General features: G+C 39.5%; 1 protein-coding gene and 1 long non-coding RNA gene across 4 annotated transcripts in view; both read left to right on the plus strand.

The window, feature by feature from the left end:
• SLC38A6 (solute carrier family 38 member 6) overlaps positions 1-19,188 on the plus strand; it is a 71,815-nt gene that overhangs the window by 3,730 nt on the left and 48,897 nt on the right. The window lies entirely within an intron of this gene.
• Positions 6-11,967, plus strand: LOC134738154 (uncharacterized). Its single transcript, XR_010123735.1, has 3 exons — positions 6-1,318; positions 2,235-2,340; positions 9,265-11,967. It is a non-coding gene; the product is annotated as an uncharacterized LOC134738154 (long non-coding RNA).

The raw sequence follows: 19,188 nt of genomic DNA on the forward strand, positions 1-19,188 counted from the left end.
AGTAAAAATGTTATGCTGCTTCATTTAATAAAGGAGTCCCTTGGGTTTGTATCTACATATAGAATTGGATGTCTCAAATCTAATATCCAGTGAGCATACATTTTTATTAGATAGGGTGATCGGAATGGAGAATTTGAAAAACCAGGATATACAGACCCAATACTGTGGGGAAATATCCAAGCACAGGATGAGAGGAGGTAACTAGCATTTTTACCTGCTTTCCTCCACAACACAGCCTAATTTTCTGGAGCAGAGTAGATTATGGGAGGATCTAAAAGGTGTTCAAAGGATCCAAACCTTATGCTTATGGGGAAATCATTTTCTCAAGGAGAGAACACCTTCTCAGACCTACTGTTGCCTTCCCTGCCCCCATCTGCCTGCTAGTCAGAGGTAGGGATGGCAGAATTAGGATTGTAGGAAGTAAGGTCACAAAGCTTTAATTTATTTAGACACACTTTGTATTTTTAATTGCAAGTCTAGAATAGGGTAGTTTTTCCCTAAGAGAAATAAGTATGTGCAGTTAATTCAATATATTTGTGTATATACTTTTTTCCATTTGGAATTTTATTATGCAATTCAGTCATGTATTGAATAAGTTCTTTTAGAATCCAGTAAATATTATAGAAGTGCTTTTCTAAGGTTTTCCTTTTGTCATTAACAGATATTCTGTGTTCATCAGTCCTGGTCTTTTTATCTGTCTAGTGTCTTTTGTCTTTGGATTAGGTCAGCTTTGATGCCAAAATCATGGGTTTAATTCTTATATGGATGAGTTCGTTTTGCTTTATCTGGCCTTGTGATTTTCAGATTTTAAGAAGAAAAGTAGATACACAAAATAGATAAAAATGGATTTCTTAATTCATTTAGTATTTCTATAAAAGAATACCTGAGGCTGCATAATTTATAAATAAAAGAGGTTTATTTTGCTCATAGTTCTACAGGCTCTGCAAGAAGCATGGCCCTTCTTATGAGGGGCTTTTCTGCTCCATCTGCATCTAGTAAGGGGCTCAGGCTGCTTTCATTCATTGTGGAAGGTGAAGGGGAGCTAGGATATGCAGAGATCACATGGCAAGAGAGGAAGTGAGAGAGGAAGGGCATGCCAGGTTCTTTTTAACAACCAGCTCTCATGAAACTAATAAAAGTGAAAACTCCCTCATTATCCCAAGGAAGGCACCAAGCCATTCATGAGGGATCTGGCCCCAGGGCCCAGACACCTCCCCTTTGGCCCCACCTCCAACACCGGGGATCTGATTTCAACCTGAGATTTGGAGGGGTCTGACAAACCAAACTATATCAGTGAGACTATTCTGTGCTGAAACAGGTGAGTGAAGCCCAGTGATGTTTCTTAAGAATTTTAAGACTCTTAAGAATAATTCTGAAACTACTGCTCTAGTTTGTTTTCCTAAAACCTGTCCATCATCAGAAATACTCATAGATCTTTTTATACACAGAGAGCTCTAAGCCTCAGGGATTCTGATTTCAAAAATCTGAGGTGAGACTCAAGAATATGTTTTTAACAAGGCAAAACCAGTTTAGGATCCATAGTTTATAGCTGTAACTTGTACCAGTGCTTTGGCCATCCAGTGCCAGATATGTTTTTAACAAGTCCTCCAAGTGATTCTTATGGAAATCTAGTTTAGGATTCACAGTTTATAGCCACAACTTCTAACAATGCTTTGGCCATCCAGTGCATGCCTCTGCTCTCAAGGGGCTTGGGTGAATGTGCAGACAGATAAAAATACTAGGAAGCAGTACAAATATTAATCCTAAAGTAACAGGTTGTTCATAAAAGCATCCTGAATTTAGGAATAATAGCTTTAGATAAATATATTTGTAAATCCTGCTGAAACTTGAATTTTAATTGCATGTATTGAAATTTTGCTGAATGTGAAAAAAATTTTACTTAATTGTGATACTTTAACATCTTGGTAGATTCTTTTAATTCATTCTGTTAAAAGATTAATACTTTAGTCAACTACGTGGCAATTATGTCTTTCAAGCTTCATTTTAAAACTTCATTTTAGTTTTAATTTAAGTAAAATGTTTTATTTCGGTTATGTGGGAGTAGTATTCAATGTGTGGAGATTTCTAAGTAATGTTAATTTTTTACTCCTTCAGTTCACATGTATTTAACTTTAAGATTCTGACACTGTGTTTGTTCTTTTCTGTAACTCTGGGGCGTATGAAGTGAATATATCTGTTTCTCTTTCTTTTCTCTTTTTCTTTGATTTCTGTAGCCTACTTGGGCCTATGAACTAACTACTTCATGGTTCTGCCTGCACATTGACTCACCCGTCTTCCATTGATTGAATTCCTTCAATCTTTGTAAAATTCTCTGTGGAGGTAGGCTTTTCCTTTTTTTTTTTTTTTCAATACATACATTCATATATAAAGACTAGAGTATAATACGTAACTAACTCTCCCCCAACAGTTTGTTGGACTGTCATAAAGGATTATTATGCTCAGATTGAATTCATTGGTAAGAGAAAGAGCTATCATGAGTTTTTATGAAATAACTTCTTCATTTATTTGCTGGAGGTAAAGGGTAAAGAGAAATTTTCATCTTTATAAAAGTAAAGGATTTCTTCACATGAAATTCTACTTTAGATTTTATGGAGAGTTTGGGGTCTATCAGGACTTTTCATGGGAGCTGAGGTGGAATGTAAAGAACCTTATTCTCTCTAGCCTTCGTTTTGTCATCTGTAAAATGGCAACGATAACACTTCCCTCTTGGAATTGTTCTGAGAATGAAATAAAATAATGTATATGAAATGTCAAGTCCTTGGCAAATGAGTGCTCCCTGGGGCAAAAATCCCCACTGGGGCAAAAATCCCTAAAGATTGCAGGGTGTTGTACACACTACTATCTCAGAAATAGTTGGTTCATTGCCATTCTTTTGGAATACTTCTCATGCTTTGATACTAAACCCACAGCTCCCCTCCACTGGCTTCCATGTCACTGTCAACTGGAGAGAATGAGAGTCCTAGAACTCTGCATACCTCTGGCCAAACCACAACTCCCTAGTCGTTGATCCCTACTACTCACTGCATTGTCACCATTATTTGCCTTGAGACCATTTGGATTATGACATTATACCATTTATCTCAATTTGTGTTAGTCATTTCAAGTATATTAGGTTATCTTTCATTTCTCAGACTCACCCCATATGGCTGTCATCTGTTTCTGACCTCGTCTTCCACTGCTCTCTAACTCCTGAAACCCTTCCACTGTGCTCTCTGGAACTCACAGTCAATCATCAGCAAAACTCACATGTCTCTAATTCTCTTCTGAACATTTCTGTCTGTTTTTTACACTACGAGAACCTCCTCTGAGGCTTCCCTGTAGTTCTCTCAAGTGGTCAGTCTTTTCTCTTTATGTCTCTCCTACTAATTTGAAGATGGTATAGGTGTCCTGTTTGTCCCACATTTCTGCTTCTCAACCATCTTCCTCTCCTTGAACCCCCCAGCTTTTAATCTCATGAATGTATACCATCTACGGCTCTCCTTACTGTTGTCATCTATAGACTCCTAGACCATTTCCTGTCATTTCATGAAAGTTTTAGCTAAATTTTAGCTTCTACTCGCCTTTTAGTTTCTTCAGTATTACCCCTGTTATAATTCTGGATGATTTCAATATGCATGTAGCTAACTAATCCTTCTAATGCTTTCAGTTCCTGAACCTCTTCTTCTCTAATGTTCATATTCTCTACCTACACTGGCCACTTATTTTCTCCTATGGTCATACCATTGATCTTGTCATTACCAAAATAGCATTTGTTAGTATCTGCCCATCTGCCACCACCATCTCCTGTGTTTCTAACTCACCCTCTCAAGTACTTCAACTCTGACAGTTTTCACCCCTACCAAGACTTCTATCAATTCATTGATTCTACCATCTTTGCACTGACCCCCCACACTCATTCTTATTTCCCTCTTTATCCAGTTGAGATTTTGTAGTATGTTATTTAATCCCTTGCCTATCCCTTGAACCATCATATTTCCCTGGCAAAATTCCAACCATAGTTAAATATAACTCTGCCTCCTTCACATTTGCACCCATGCATTTGAATCTTCCTGAGGAAAATCACAACCATGCAGACTGATACCACTATAATTCAATGTCTAGTGTACCTATGATGCTATCACACAATTCTGGTTCACTTCTTTGGTTCATCACTTCATTTAGCTCATTCATCTGCTATCTAGGAGATTGCTTTTTTATATCTTCTCCCTTCTGTCACACCTTTGACACTTTTTTCTTTGATTTCACCCATAACTGATATTCTTCACTTTCTGTTTCACTGAAAAAATAGAAGCAATCATAAAAGAATTTTATAAGCTCTTGCCACCACTTATTTATCTGTGCCCATATACTCTGTTCCTTGGGATGAATTCTTTGTGTTTATTTCCAAGGCCTACCCCCCAACTTGTGCTATGATCCCACCTGCTCTTGCCTACATCACTCCAGCCACTTTCTCCCTTCTTTCTTATTTCTTGGTCCTTTTCTACCATTTCCTTCCTATTACTTTACAAATAGTCTAATTTCTCTCATGTTAAAAATCTCTTTTACTTCGCATCTTTTGAATATGCCTCATGTCTTCATGACAGTGCTCCTTAAAATAATTGTCTAAACCAGGCCAGGTGTGGTGTCTCATGCCTGTAATCCTAGCACTTCGGGAGGCAGACCCAGGAGGATCACTTGAAGTCAGGAGTTTGAGACCAGCCTGGGCAACATGGCGAAACCCCATCTCTACCAAAAAAAAAAAAAAAAAAAAAAAATTTGTGTGAGGTGACATGAGCCTGTAGTCCTAGCTACTGGAGCAGCTGAGGCAGGAGAATCACTTGAGCCAGGGAGGCAGAGGTTGCAGTGAGCCGAGATCATGCTCTTGCACTTCAGCCTGGGGGACGGGAGTGAAACCCTGTCTCCAAAAAAAAAAAAGAATTATCTAAACCAGATGTCTCCAGTTCCTCTCCTCCCACTCCTGTCAGGCTTTTCCACTGAAACTGTTGTAGCAGTGACTTCCACATTGCTAAATTCAATGGTCAGTTCTCAGTCAGCAGCATGTGATAGAGCTGATAACTCCTTCCTCTCTGAAAGACAAGTCACGCTTTCCTACTTCTTCCTGTTTCATCAAACACTCCTTTTCTCTTCTGTTGAATTCTCTTAATCTCCCCATCCTCTAAACATTGGTGTACCCCTGGGACTATTCCTCTGATCTCTTTTCTTTTCCCTTCTTTTCTTTTTTTTTGAGACAGAGTCTCACTCTGTCACCCAGGCTGGAATGCAATAGTGTGATTTTGGCTCACTGTAACCTCCGCCCTGCAGGGTTCAAGCGATTCTCCTCCCTCAGCTGTCTGAGTAGGTGGGATTACAGGTGTGTGCCACCACACCCAGATAAGTTTTGTATTTTTAGTAGAGACAGGGTTTTGCCATGTTGGCCAGGCTGGTCTCAAACTTCTGGCTTCAAGTGATCCACCCACCTTGTCCTCCCAAAGTGCTGGGATTACAGGTGTGAGTGATCTCTTTTCTTTTACACATTATCAGGCTCATGGTGATTCTGAAATTTATATCCCTGGCCTGGAACTCTCCCCTGAATTTCAGTCTCATCTCCAGCTGCCTCCGTGACATCTCCACTTGGATGTCTAACAGCTCAGATTTGTAAAACTCCACATCTTTGTACTACCAATCTACACTTTCTACTTTTCCCATCTAAGTAAATGGTAATGTCTTTCTTCTAATTGCTTAGGCCAAAGATCTTTAAGTTATTCTATATCTCCCCTTTTTTCCCTCATCCTGCATGTTCAATTCATGCCATACTGTTCCCTTCACTTCAAAAAAAAATTTTTTTTGAGATAGTGTCTTGCTCTGTGGCCCAGGCTGGAATGTAGTGGTGTGAACATAGCTCACTGCAGCCTCGACCTCCTGCCTCAGCCTCCCAGGTAGCTGGTAACCACAGGCGCACATCACCATGCACGTCACCACACCTAACTAACCTCAGCCTCCTGAGTAGCTGGTACTACAGGCTATGCGCATCACCACACCTGGCTCATTTTTTAATTTTTTGCAGAGATGGGCTCTTACCACGATGCCTAGGCTGTTTTCCAACACCAGCTCAAGCAATCCTCTTGCCTCAACCTCCCAAAGTGCTTGGGATTACAGGCATGAGCCATTGCGCCTGGCCAAAAAATTAATAATCTGATATTTTTCTCATTTAATTGCTACCACCCATCTTCAGTTACTATTACCACCATCAAAAGTAATAGTTTATCTTTTTGTTTTTACTTCCACTCTTACTTCCTGCAGTCTATTCTAACAAAACAACCATAATGATCTGTTAATGTAAGTTAGGTCATAGCATTCCTTTGCTCAAAATCCTCCAGTTGCTTCCCAGTTCAATCAAAGTAAGAGCAGAAATCATTACAAAGTCCAACACAAGTCTTCTGCCCTTTTTATCTCCTTGATTTATCTTCCAGTACTCCCTCACTGGTTTCAGTCACACTTTTAATTTTTATCTTATGTAACATATACTTATATAGCACTTAGCATCATTCTAAGGACTTTATGAATATTCATTTAATCTTCATAATAATATTATGAGGTAAGTATCAGTATTATTTCCATTTTTTGAAATGAGGTAACTGTGGCACAGAGAGGTTAAAGTAACTTGTCCAAGAGAGGTGAAAGTAATTTCCCAGTTAGGAAGTATGGGAGCCAGGATTCAAACCCACACAGTCTGGCTCTAAAATTGTGCTCAACTCTTCCCCAGTCATGCTGGGTAGTCTCCTGCTTCCATACCTTTGTGCTTTCTGTGCTGTTCTTGGGCGTTTCTTACCCCAGTTTCCCACATGGCTTTGCTCACTCATCACCTTCAAGGCTTTGACAAATCTTACCTCTTCTGTGAGGTCTTTTTATACAATCTCATTTAAAATTGCAAACAGCAACGGTTGATCTACAGTGTCATCAAGGAAAGAGGTTCTACCTTTCTGTTCCATTATTCTTGTGTGTGCCTTCCCCATCCTTGAGGTCTAGGATGACTTGTGGAGTGCAGACATCGCTTCCATGTTCTAGAGAGCAGAAAGAGAGAAAGGGATGCTTACCAGCTGAATCTCACTTAAGACTCCATTTTCTTGTTGCCAGAACTTAATATGCCCGATGGCCATACTAAATTGCATAGGGACCTAGAAAATGTAGCGTTTATTAAAGGTGGCAATGAGCCCAACTAAAAGTCAGGGTTCTGTTACTCAGGTAGAAGAAGGGAAGAGACAACCAGCAGTGTCTACACCACCAGGGTTCCATCTTTATCTGTCCTTGTACTTTACTATCTTTGAATAACATTATACACTTTTATAGCGTAGCTACCAAGAATAGGTTGACGACTCCCATCCATGCTGCCGAAACATATCAGCTACCTCTGATATTGGAGATCTCCATTTAGATGTTCCAGAGGCTTTGTGAGCTCAACATGTTTAAAATTAAACTTATCTTTCATCTTTAATGGCTCAAATGTGCTCCTCTTCCTGTACCGTACCTCCGTGAATGGTACCACCAGTTTATATCTCCTTCTCCTGATACATTCACCCAGTTACAGATTAATTTTGTAAATATTTCTCGGATCTGCCTAATTCTCCTTCCTTATTGCTACCGTGTAGATCACGCCATAACCCCTCCCCAGGATTACAGTAGAATTAAATCATAACAGGTATTTAAGTTCATGTCATTTTAATTCATACAGTTCAAAAGTGGGGGAGAAAATAACTTTAAATAGTGCTGGATAATCCTGCCTGTATTCTACTCAGTGAACATATATTCGTCTGGGGACTGAGTGTGAGGTGGGAAATACAATAATGCTGCTCCCTCTGTTACGTTTTTTTTCTTTAAAGATAACTCTTTTTTTTTTTTTTTTTTTTTATGACAAAGTCTCGCTCTGTTGTCCAGGTTGGAGTACAGTGGCGCGATCTAGCCAAACCGCAACCTCCGCCTCCTGGGTTCAAGCAGTTCTCATGTCTCAGCCCTCTGGCATCTTAAGAGACTTCCTATGAGTTCCTGCCTCCAAACTTTTTTTTTTTTTTTGAGGCAGAGTCTCCCTCTGTCACCCAGGCTGGAATGCAGTGGCAGATTTTTGCCCGCTGCAACCTCTGCCTCCTGGGTTCAAGTGATTCTCCTGTCTCAGCCTCCTGAGTAGCTGGGATTACAGGCACCCACCACCACATCCGGCTAATTTTTTTATTTTTTAGTAGAGGCAGGGTTTTACAGTGTTGGCCAGGCTGGTATCGGACTCCTGACCTCAGGTGATCTGCCCACCTCGGCCTCCCAAACGGTTGGGATTATAGGCGTGAGCCACCGCACCTGGCCAGATAACGTTTTTTAGCATACTGTCTTGATGGTGCTGTTTGAAGAGATTTGCATGTATTATTCTCACAATAGCAATATGAGGTAGAAATTGTTATATCCACTTTAGAGATAGGAAACTGAGGCACTGAGTGATTAACTAGCTTGCTTAAGGTTGCACAGCTAGCTAGTTAGAAGAGCTAATATTCGATTTAGGCAAGCCAACTCCAGAGTCCACTTTCAGAACACTGTGCTGCCATTTCCCCACTATTATAGGAACCTGGAAGCTTATTTTCTGGAGAAGGTAAACTAAAAGGACTCAGCAATCATAGATATTAGGTGTAGTTAAGGCTAAAATCACCTTACTGAAAACAGGGAGATTAAGTGAAAGTCTACTAACTGAAGGAGAGTCCCAGTTAATAGGAGTTCTGAGACTGCTGGCAGCAGGTCTTCTACTTTCACTTAAGGGATTGGAGGAATATTTTCAACAGAATTTCTCCTGCCCAAGAGAAAAGACCTACAGGTAAAAATAGTTGAGGGCCCTTCAAGAAAGAGCTGAGTACCTCCTGTTTAATCATCATATAGTTAAGCGTACCACTCAATAAGCCTCTTCTGTATACACAGAGCTTGTATTTAGTCTTTTAATGCATCACACTTACGTCAAGAAATAGCCAAGTATCACCAGATATTTCAGGAAAACCTTTAATGTGAAAGATATATACTAAAACAGCCACATACACACACACAAGCCAATAATGAGATACCTCTACACATGTATTAGAATGACAAAAATCCAAAACACTGACAATACCAAATACTGGTGAGGATGTGGGACAACAGGAACTCTCATTCATTGCTGGTGGGAATAAGAAATGGTACAGCTACTTTGGAATACAGTTTGGCAGTTTTTTAACCAAACTAAATATAATCTCATTGTAGGATCCATCAGGAGTGCTCCTTGGTATTTACCCAAATGAGTTCAAGACGTATTTCTACACAAAAACCTCCATAAAGATGTTAATAACAGCCTTATATTTACCAAAATCTGGAAGCAACTAAAATGTTCCTCAAAAGTGAAAGAATTTTAAAAACTGATATATTTGTACAATGAGATATTATTCAGCACTAAGTAGAAATGAGGTGCTGGAGCCTTGGCTCATGCCTGTAATCCCAGCACTTTGGGAGGCCGAGACGGGTGGATCACCTGAGGTCGGGAGATCGAGACCAACCTGACCAACATGGGGAAACCCCATCTCTACTAAAAATACAAAATTACCTGGGCATGGTGGTGCATGCCTGTAATCCCCGCTACTCAGGAGGCTGAGGCAGGAGAATCGCTTGAACCCTGGAGGCAGAGGTTGCAGTGAGCTGAGATCAAGCCATTGCATTCCAGCCTGAGCAACAAGAGCAAAACTCCGTCTCAAAAAAAATTTAGCTGGGCATGGTGGCGGGCACCTGTAATCCCAGCTAGCTGGGAGGCTAAAGCAGGAGAATCGCTTGAACCCCAGAGGCGGAGGCTGCAGTGAGCTGAGATCGTGCCATTGCACTCCAGCCTGGGTGACAAGAGCGAAATTTCGTCTCAAAAAAAAAAAAAAAAAAAAACCCAGCACGGTGGCTCACGCCTGTACTCCCAGCACTTTGGGACGCCAAGGTGGGTGGATCACCTGAGGTCAGGAGATCAAGACCAGCCTGGCCAACATGGTGAAACCCCGTCTCTACTAAAAATACAAAAATTATCCGAGTGTGGTAACACGCACCTGTAATCCCAGCTACTCGGGAGGCTGAGGCAGGAGAATCACTTCAACCCAGGCGGTGGAGGTTGCAGTGAGCTGAGATCGTGCCACTGCACTCCAGCCTGGGCGACAGAGCAAGACTCCATCTCAAAAAAAAAAAAAAAAAAAAAAAGAAGAAATGAGGCATCAAGCCATGAAAAGTCATGGAGGAATCTTAAAGGCTATTATCAAGTGAAAGAAACCATATGATCCAGCAATTCCTCTTCTGGGTTTATACCCAAAGGAAATGAAATTGGTACCTTGTAGAGATACCTGTGCTCCCATGTTCATTGTAGCATTATTCACGATAGCCAAGTTAGAGAAACGACCTAAGTGTGAGTAAGTGGGTGGATAAAAAATTGTGATATGTACGTACAATGCAATATTGTTCAGACCTCAGGAGATCCTGCCCTTTTCAACAACATGAATAGACATGGAGAACGTTATGCTAAATGAAATGAGCCAGACACAGAAGGAAAAATACTGCATGATCTCCCATTCATGTGGAATCTAAAAAAGTCAAATACATATGAACAGAGTAGAACAGTGGTTATGTGGGGGATGGGAAGATGTTCATCAAAGGGTATAAAGTTGCAGTTATGTAGAATGAATAAGTCTACAGAGCTAATGTACAGCATGGTGACTATATTTAATATTGTTTACTGAAAATTTGCCAAAAGAGTACATTTCAGGTGCTTTTACCACAAGGAAGGAAGAAAGGGAGGAGGAAGGGCGAGAGGGAAGGAAGGGAGAGAGGAAAGAAAAGATAACTATGTGAGAGGGTAGATATGTTAATTTGCTTGACTCTAGTAATCATTTCTCTATGTATATCAAAACATCATGTTGTACACCTTAAATGTATATAGTAAAAAAATCTGAAAAGGCTACATACTGTATGATTCCAAGTATGTGACATTCTGGAAAAGGCAAAACTATGCAGAAAATAAAAAAGATCAGTGGTTGCCACAGTTTAGCAGAGGGAGCGTGAATAGGCAGAGCACCCTCACCTTTAGGACAGTGAAATGAATCTGTATGATATTATAATAGTGGACACGTCTCATTATATATTTGTCAAAACCCATAGAATGTACAGCACCAAAAGTGAAACCCATAGAATGTACAGCACCAAAAGTGAACCCTATAATGTAAATTATGGACTTTGTGTGATAATGACATGGGTTAGGGTAGGTACATTGATTGTAACAAATGTACCACTCTGGTGCAGGATGTTGATTGTAGGGGAAGCTGTGCATGTGTTGGGGGCAGGAGGTATATGGGAACTCTGTACTTTCTGTTCAACTTTGTTGTGAACCTAAAACTGCTCCTAAAATTATTAAAGAAAACACAAATAAGGAAAGAAACAAACTCAGAGGAAAAGAGGAAACACAATACAAGACCAGATGAAAACTTAAAAAGCTACATTTAATAACTTTAGAGAACTAAAAGAAGATACTGCATTCTTGAAACAAAAATAAGGAATTATAAAAGGGTATATTCAGAAAACCAAAAGTCCTAGAAGTCAAAATTAGTTCAATTGTTGGGTTGGGAGAGTTACAGAAGTTTCCTGGGGGTGGAAAAAAAGAGAAAGCTTGAAAATGGGAGAGAAAAGATAAGAAAATTAGAAGATCAGTCCAGGAAGTCCAACATGCAAATAATAGAAATTCTGCAAAAAGAAAAAAGTAAAAGGGATGGTAGAAAATTATTAACAAAATAATACAAAAAAATTGATGTAACTGAAGGAAATTAGTTTCAAGATTAAAAGTTTTCCTCCTAGTGTCCAGTATAATACTTGTAAGATAATTGTTACCTAAGACATACTGTGAATGATCAGAAATCCAGTTATATAGATAATATTCTAAAAGCTTACAGAGAGAAGGAACAGACAACACAAAAAAATTTCATGCAAAGAATCAAGAACCACAGTAGTGAAAGTCTTCCTAGGAGCAATACTGTAAACTAGATGACTATAAAACAATGCCTTCAAAATTCTTGGGGGGAAATGATTTTAATATAGAATTCTATAACTAGCCAAACTATTGCTTAAGTGTGAAGTTTGAACAATGACATTTTCATATATGCAAGGTCTCAAAAATTTTTATTCACCCTTACTTAGTGAACAATAGAGTATACCCTTTACCAAAGTTAGAGTAACAAAGAAACAAGGAATCAGGCACAGGAAAGAAGTGGAGGGAATTCCCAGGACATAACTAAGCAGCAGATCTAAGCACCATCTACAGATTGGAGTTGTGAGGTTTTTTGTGTTTTTGGGAGGGGGTGTTGAGATGGGATCTCGTTCTGCTGCCCAGGCTGGAGTGCAGTGGTGTAATCTTGGCTCACTGCAACCTCCACCTCCCAGGCTCAAGTGATCCTCCTGCCTCAGCCTCCTAAGAAGCTTCCCACCTCAGCCTCCCGAGTAGCTGGGACTGCAGGTGTGTACCACCACACCTGGCTAATTTTTGTACTTTTTGTAGAGATGGGGTTTCACCATGTTGGTCAGGCTGATCTGAAACTCCTAAGCTCCAGCGATCTGCCCACCTCAGCCTCCCAAAGTACTGGGATTATAGGTGTGAGCCACTGCCTGGCTGGAGTTGTTCTTTTCACAAAGGCACAGTCCTCGCTCCAGGTCATGCTTGGCCTCAGGATTGTGTTCAGGATGGAAACTCTTTTCTTATTCCTCTGAGTAAAGGGATTGTGTTTCTCATTTGTCGGTCTAACTCTTAATTTGTATTAACAGTGCTTGAGTAGATCAGCAGTCAGGCCGGGCTGTTAAAAAAGGCTAAGAATAAAATAGGGATTGAACCAAGGTAGTAATAAGGTGAATAAAAGAAAGAAACAGGTTAACAAATGGTGGGGTGCAGCAGAGTTCCAGTTGAGAGGAGCTGATATCTGAGTAAATGTGGTCAATAAAGGAGAAGGAGATGTCTAGTGTGTCTCCCAGGTTTCTGGCTTGAGCCACTGGATTAATAATAGTGTCATCAATGAAGATAGGAACACAGTAGGAGGAGGTTGTTCAAAATAAAAATGAGTTCAGTATATGTAGGTGGACAAGGCTTAGAACTGAAGCACAGGAAAGAAATTCACTCATTCAATACTCTTGTCTACTAATAATAAAGAGATAAATAAGAGCCAGTTACTTCCCTGAAAAAGCTCGTAGTCTAATAGGGGAAACAAATACATGGGCAAATAATTTATAATGTAGTATGATAAATTTAACAGTTTAAATATGTATAAGGTATAGTGATATCTTAGAAGAGAGAGTAACTTTGATATGGACAGGAGGCAGGGAAATACTGGGTAGAAGAGGGTGGTTCCCCAGCAAAGGCCCCCACCCCCCAAGCCTGGAAACCCATGGCCCTAATTGGGAACAGGCATTTCTGTTTTCATGTCCAAATGTTGCCTTTTGCCTGCCATCCCCCCATCCTGTACCCATATAAACCCCAAATTCCAGGTCCGCAGGCAAATGAGCAGACAAACAGGAGCAGAAGAGGAGCACAGTAGAGGAGAGAAGAGAAGGAGTGTTTGAACGTCAAGGAGAGGTGGGCTGGGGACAGCTGGAGAGGAGATTGGCCATGGGACAGCCGAACTCCAGGGGAAGATCATCTTCCCACTCCATCCCCTTTCCAGCTCCCCATCCATCTCACTGAGAGCCACCTCCATCACCTAATACAATTCCCACATTCACCATCCTTCAAGTCCGTCTGTGACCTGATTCTTCCTGGACACAGGAAAAGAAACCGGGTGCGAAGAGGGCGCTGGGCTGGTTTATACTTAAGCAGTCTGTGGATGGCAGAGCTAAAAGAGCACTGTAGCACGCCCACTGGGGCTTCAGGAGTTGCAGGCATGTATTCCTAGATGCTGCTGTGGGGCTGGAGCCCAAAAGCGCTCTCCCCGCCCCCTACACCTGCCGGTCTGCAAGCTCCCCCTCCTGTAAGGGGTTTGAGAGTGCAGCAACCGAATGGAACAGACAAGCCACAGCCCTGTCGCAGGCCCTGCCCTTCGTCGGGGATCAGGGGACTCTCCCGTTTCAACTTGCCCTTAGTTGGAGGGTGAGGGTCAGTAAATGTTCATGGACAACTAAGCTGAAAAGGAATTTGACTAGCAGACAAGTTAAGAGAGAATATTCCAGCATGTGCAAGGATACAAAGTCATATACTACATATTGTATTCAAAGTACCAAAAATAGTTTACTGTTATTAGTAGTACATAAAGTACAAAGGAGAAAATTAAACTAGAGAGTTAGACAAGTCTCAGATCCCAAGGAATTTGTAGTTTTTGCTGAAGCAGTGAGAAGCCACTGAGGTTGTTGAAAAAGAGTCAAAGTAGATACTGGAATCCACTGTTGGTTGCTTCCAAAGAGAATTTTGGTCCTTCCTAGTGCCCAGAACATAATCTCTTTCTCTGGCAAAGAGAACATAGTCTTCTGTCTTCCTTTTCCTGAAGAAGGTTACAATTATTTTATGAAGATTGTAATTTCTAGTAATGATAATGGAATAAAGAAGGAGTGAAATGGCCTTTGTGTGCTCGTCGTTTTTTTTCTTTTTTAAGGCAAAAAGGTTTTAAAACCCTCTGGAGCACTGATTCTCAATACCTTCTTTTTATAACATTTTCTAAATGCTCCCTTTACTATATGAAATGAAATTCCCATAGGTATTATACCCTACTGCAGTGAGCTGAGTAATGCTTCCCGAAAAGGTAGCCACATCCTAGTCCCTGAAACCTGTAATTGTTACCTTATATGGCAAAAAAGAACTTTGCAGATGTGACTGAGTTAAGATGTTGAGATGGAAAGATTATCCTGGTGGACTCAATTCAGTCACATGTGTCATGGAGGGAATATCATAGAGGAGATGCAGGCAACATGACCTCTGAGGCAGAGATTGGAACGACATGACCACAAATCAAGGCATGCCAGCAGCTACGAGAGACTGCAAGAGGTAAGGAATGGATTCTTTCTAGAGCCTTTGGAAGAGTGGCCCTGCAGACACCTTGATTTAGACATCGTGAAACTGGTTTTGGATTTCTGGACTTTAGAACTGAGAAAGAATAAATTTCTGTTGTTTTAAGCCATGAAGTTTGTGATACTTTCTTACAGCAGCCTTAAGAAACTAATATACTACTTACATAATATAATGCCATAACAATGAAATAAAGAAGACACAAAAAGTAAATGTTAGTGATGTGACTTTCCATTTAGGAAACGATTTTTTGCAAAGTTCCAAACAAAACAAATTATAGTCTTTTCTGCATTTACATGGTAATTGTATTTCTGGAAAATTTAATATATATTCAAACCATTAACCATTGTTTGTAGCATCTGCCATGTGCTTGACACACAGAGAGTATTTAATAAAAGCTGGATACATGGGTGATGAATAGATGGATGTATTAAAACTACAAAGAGATTACATAAGTTCCAAAATAAACATGCAAGGCAAAAATTATGTGTAGTCAAACGTATCTTTAAAAATTCTTGGGCAGGCCTGGTGGCTCACGCCTATAATCCCAGCACTTTGGGAGGAGAAGGCAGGTGGATCACGAGGTCAGGAGTTCGTGACCAGTAGCCTGCCCAACATGGCAAAACCCATCTCTACTAAAACTACAAAAAATTAGCCGGGCGTGATGGCGGGCACCTGTAATCCCAACTACTCGGGAGCCTGAGTCAGGAGAATCACTTGAACCCGGGATGCAGAGGTTGCAGTGAGCCAAGATTGCCGCCACTGCACTCCAGCCTGGGCGACAAGAGCAAAACTCCATTTCCAAGGGAAAAAAAAATTCTTTACATAGCTTATCAAATATAGTGTTCGATATCTACATGACACACTGGACACTGACACATACCATTTCTCAATAAAGAGCTGCCAGCCATCTCCCCCCATCCCCTCAGCATCGTTTGGGTATCCTGTGAAGGACATGAGTTGTTTTAGGGATGTAATGAATTCCATTCAGCACTATGAGATACTCTCACTGTGACAATCACAGAAGAACTAAAACTGACTGAAAGGCAATAGATATGTTTCCCATTTCAAAGCTCACTGTGGACATTTTCTTATGGTTTGGAATGGTAGTGAGCTGTCCAAACTATATTTTGATCTGTTTTTCTTCTTTTGATCAGGGATCATAGTTCAGTAAACCCACAGTTAAACTAAGTGGGCTGATTGTATGGGTCTATCTAAAGTGAATTAGTGTACTTGTCTCATCCTTCTTATTAATGAGTGGTTCTAAACTGGACTTGGTTTTTCTCCCATGGGGCATTTGGCAATGTCTGGAGGCATTTCTGATTGTCACAGCTGGGGATTGGGGAGGGCAGGGTGAGGCAAGGGGCTATTGGCAGCTAGTGGGTAAAGGCCAGGAATGCTGCTAAACATTCTGCAATACATAGGACAGCCCCCAACAACAAATAATGATCTGGGCCCAAAAGTACTGGCAAGGTTGAGAAACCCTGGCAACATTATGTGTGTGCTCCCCTTGTGTAGTGATTCCTTTGTAGTGTTTGCCTTGACATTAGATTAAGTGTTCCCTTAAGCAGAAGCTGAATTTTTTGTTATTGAGTTGCAGTGAAGGATGGGTGTGAATCTCTGCAGGGTTAAACATTTTTACGTTAACCTTTCCTTTTTATTTTTATCAAAAGTAATATATGGTCACGTGTGTGTGTGCGTGTGTGCACACACTTATGCAGAACTTAGAACAGTTCCCCACCCATTCTTCCCTAGTTTTATCCCATTTCCCAGAGTTAGCAACATGTAAAGAGTTTTGTTTTTAAATTTTTTGGCGATTGCCTCTGTAAGTCTAAATAATAGCTTGTGGTTATTTATTGATTTAAGAGATTATCTATTGACTCTTCACTGCAGAAGGTTAGCAAAAGCTCAACTACACTAATCCTTCCCCTTTTCCCTTCTAATATTCATTAGTTTATATTCGATTGTCCTTTCATTGATTATTTTGTAACTCTAAATTAAATACATTTAAACATTTAATTTTGTTCCGTCAACTTTAGTCAATATCTTTTTATCTTCTGCCTTTATTATACTAGCGCTTCTGTTCTTTCTTTCACCTTCCTTGTTCCTATTTCCTATAGTCTGTCTGCTGTACCTTTACATTGTCAGATTGACAATATTTACTTTCTGTTTTATAATTATATTTGTTTGTTTTTATCCATAGGTTGAGGCCAAAAGTTGAAAACTATTACCATTTATAGGATATAACTGTAAATATCGTTCACTGAAGAGCTAAGTAGTGTACTGAGATCCCAGAATCATCTCTATATATGCAATATCACATCCTCTGTGCCATGAGAAAGAATGTTCCTAGTATTCTAGCATTCTGTTTTCTGTGTTGGGTGTTTTAAAATCATGCCACATTCGGTTGGCACATTGGCATCTAAACACATACTAAGAAAGATCAGAAGTGTCAATGAAATTGCATAGTGAATATTCAAAAAATGAATGACCTGCATGGGCAAATAATACAAAAAAAAAGATCAGAGGAAAATGATAGAAAACACAAGAAAGACAAGAATTTCAAAATAATAAGGGTACATTCCCAATGGCTAGCTTTCTGAGAGTTGAACTGTATTTGAATAACTCATGTCCCTCAACCCAGATCCAAAGATAATATTGCTGCTGCTGAAACTTGGGCTCTGTACTATGACCAGAGTTTATTAATTGTCCTATTTCATTGAGGAAAAAATGCAAAGCAGACAGAACACTGGAATAACTAGCTGGAAATATTCCACTATTTCATGGGAAGCAGGTTTCTAAACGATTCCTGTGGAGGCCAAACTCTTGCTCTCGCCAAAATATTATAGCATTAAAGTGTGCCTTGATGGTACATTAAGGAAGAAATTTTCCCCGAATTTACTTGATTAAGATTTATAGCCTTTCTGCTCCCACAAAACATAGCATTGATTTCTTTAATATCAAAAAAAGTTTCCAAAAATAAACTGCTAATGATTGCTTTCAGTCATTTGTTTACTTAAGGTCAGTCATGCCAAGTACTGTTTGTATCAGTTCTTGTAAAAGACTCAATTAATTTTGTAATTGTCATAATTACTGTTATTCCTGTTCTGTAGGAATATGCTATTAATGTAACTGGACATCACCACATCTTATTTTTGTATCTCTCAAAACATCTTTCATAAAACTTTGATGGTAGGAAAGAGCTGAAAAAAAATTTCCTGTTAGTAGACCAAGGAATACTTCAATTACTAAACACCAGAGAAAATTAAAATCACAGCTTAAATAAAACCTACCAGATATTTGGTATAGAAAATGAAACGGTACAAAAATATGGTTTTTAAAAATAAAGTTCTACCACTTGTATTACATTCATTATAGACTATTAGAAACCCTTTTCTGCAAAAAAGAAGAAAGGAAAAGAAAAAAGTTTGTGACCATTTGTAATTCATTTTAGTCTTTTTATGTATTTTTTTCACCTAAAATAATATTGACATTTTAATATTTTAAATATAGTTTTAAATGGCTACATATTATTCTGTCAAAAATACCTACCATAATTTATGTAACCAGTTTCTCATTGTTGAGCATTTAGGTTAGTTTTGTTTTTCCAGTTGAAACAATACCCCCTGAGTATCTTTGCATATAATGATTTCTCTTGATTTTAGTTTTACTTAAGACAAGCTCTTAGGGGTTGAATGTTTAAATATTTTAAAGGTTCAATGTTCAAATTGCATTTCAACAGTCAATAGGAGTTTACACTGTTTTCAGCATTTTAAGAAATTGCCCAAATGACAGAGCAGAATTTTAAAAGTATTTCCCTAGTGTTGATCTGGTTTATATGCTGAGATGCTGCAGATTTTTTGTTGTTAAAAAGTGAGTATGTGGAGATCAAACATTTGGCTGACTGTGTACACATTTTATTTAGTAAAGCTTCAATGTTAAGCAAGAAGCAATTACTCATATTCATGTCTCAGGCATGGAAAAGTGCTTCTAATTTTTGCAACATAAAAGAAGTCTGATGGCAGTGACAGAACTGAATGACTAGCTAGATATGCTGACCGGAAAGCTAGAATTAGGATTTGACCATTGTAGTCAGTCTCCATTTAAGAGCCTAATGGTTTTTTCTTCTCAATTTG

This window comes from Pongo pygmaeus, chromosome 15 (genome assembly GCF_028885625.2).
Source record: "Pongo pygmaeus isolate AG05252 chromosome 15, NHGRI_mPonPyg2-v2.0_pri, whole genome shotgun sequence".
Taxonomy (NCBI): Eukaryota; Metazoa; Chordata; class Mammalia; order Primates; family Hominidae; genus Pongo; species Pongo pygmaeus.